We start from the raw sequence: 2,500 nt of genomic DNA on the forward strand, positions 1-2,500 counted from the left end.
TACACACTATTTTGCATCCCACCCACCCACACACTCACTTTCTCTCTCTCTCTCTCTCACACACACACACGCACACATTCACTATTCAGTTATTGATGAGCTAGACTTGGAATAGCTGGTGCATGACCCAATTAGTCTTCCCTACATTTAAACGTGAAATTATGGAAAGAACGCGTATTTTCACACCACCTAAATATTGCAATCAACCACCTTTAATTCAAAGCTATATAATAAACAGGCACGCTATTTCAAATTATTATTTTCGGAAAAATGGAAATCCATGAGCTCCGAACTCGGACATGCATATTTGTCCTGTCCGCAAAAAAAAAAAAAAAAAAAAAAAGACAACCCACACGTAACACATTCTCATCTGAGAAAATAGAATTGTTCACATTTGCAAGGGAGTTCTTCCAGCGGAGGAAGTCTATAATGCAATATTCCATTTTTTTCTCCTTTTCGCACCGAGTTCCAATTTATCGAAGTAACAGAGCAGAAAATGCACTGACAGCTGTACCACGTTATTGCGAATTAGTATATGTGTGTGTGTGTGTGTGTGTGTATTAGTATATACATTCTACAGCCCGCGAGAAAAAACGCGAGCCTCATTGTATTTCTGTAATTGCCACAGGCTCTGGAAATGGAAGGGAACTAGCGGCGGGTGCAATTACACTGCGAGGACTAAAGATGACAGGCTATACTTTGAACATCAGATCACATTTAAGCTATCAAGCTGACATTTTAACGTGCTCCGCTATCCAAAAAGAAGAAGAGAAACGGAGAAAAAAAACACATATTTCAAAAAGACAATTGCAAACAACTGCAATCTCATTCTAATCACTAGTTTAGCCCTAAGTGTCCCCCTGCCTAAGACCGTATTCATATGTGGCAAAGATGCTGACCTGAGCATCAGAAACCATACAGAGAGGGACCATGGCAAAGCAGCAAGTCCAGTTGATTAGCATCAGAAAATATACAGACAAGGCCAGAGCAGCCAGTTCAGTTGATTAGCATCAGAAAAGATCAGTTTCTTAGCTAGCTTGTATAACCACTGTGTTGACTAACTTTGCCGGATTACTATCAAGCAGGAAAAACATCTGCACCTGCAGGTGCATACAGTACAATGTCCTCATTGCAGAGGGCCTTATTGTCATACTAATCTATGTGTTGACATATTTTGTCACTTGTATATGATATCGTTAGGGTTCTCAAATATGTTCATGCTCTAATTGCTGTGCTGATATCTCTGGCCTGAAAAAGCTCTGAGTCACAGTAGTACAGCAGCTGAGAGGTTATGGCCAGACTCATAGGTTGGAGAGAGAGCTGCTGTTGGAGGCCTATGAGAGGTTATGGCCAGACACTGCTGTCGGTGGCCTATGAGAGGTTATGGCCAGACACTGCTGTTGGTGGCCTATGAGAGGCTATGTCCAGACACTGCTGTCGGTGGCCTATGAGAGGCTATGGCCAGACACTGCTGTCGGTGGCCTATGAGAGGCTATGGCCAGACACTGCTGTCGGTGGCCTATGAGAGGCTATGGCCAGACACTGCTGTTGGTGGCCTATGAGAGGCTATGGCCAGACACTGCTGTCGGTGGCCTATGAGAGGCTATGTCCAGACACTGCTGTCGGTGGCCTATGAGAGGCTATGTCCAGACACTGCTGTCGGTGGCCTATGAGAGGCTATGTCCAGACACTGCTGTCGGTGGCCTATGAGAGGCTATGGCCTGCCAGATCAACACAGTTAGGGCCTCAAATTTCACGCCACATCAAGCATCACAGGGAACATAAAATTGTAAACACAGTCTGTACAAATGCTCTCATTTGTGTGCATCAGGTCTATGAGAATGTTTCCGTTGGGTCTCTGTGAGGACAGTGAGCAGTGCACTGTAGTTTATAGGGGGCCTATTCAGTGTATGGCTAGTGCAGTTTGTAGGGGGCCTAATCAATGTATGGCATGTATGGCTAGTGTTTATAGGGGGCCTATTCAATGTATGGCTAGTGTTTATAGGGGGCCTAATCAATGTATGGCTAGTGTGATTGAATTAATTTGGTATTACACCGTTTTGTGTCTTTTAAGAAGCACCATACTATAAAAACGAGTTTTCCCTTGTGCACAATGACTACAGAATCACCCTTGCAGACCATGTCCACTTGGAGTGTGTGTGTGTGTGTGTGTGTGTGTGTGTGTGGTGTGTGTGCAAAATGTCTACAGAATCACCTTTGCAGACCATGTCCACTTGGAGACATGGGAAGGTCTCCAGAGCCGTGTAGCATCCCAGCTGATATTCGATTTGCATGCTAATCTCTGAACACTGGAAGGAGGAAACGCACTGGAGGACACACACACACACACACACACACACACACCCTCCTCTGGGCCTCTTGGGACGCTAGTGTTTGTGCACAGACTATAGGGACTGGGGACACAGAGGTATACGTGTGTGTGTGTGTGTGTGTGTGTGTGTGTGTGTGTGTGTGTGTGTGTGTGTGTGTGTATAAGTAT

The sequence above is a fragment of the Sardina pilchardus genome, chromosome 23 (assembly GCF_963854185.1).
Source record: "Sardina pilchardus chromosome 23, fSarPil1.1, whole genome shotgun sequence".
Taxonomy (NCBI): Eukaryota; Metazoa; Chordata; class Actinopteri; order Clupeiformes; family Clupeidae; genus Sardina; species Sardina pilchardus.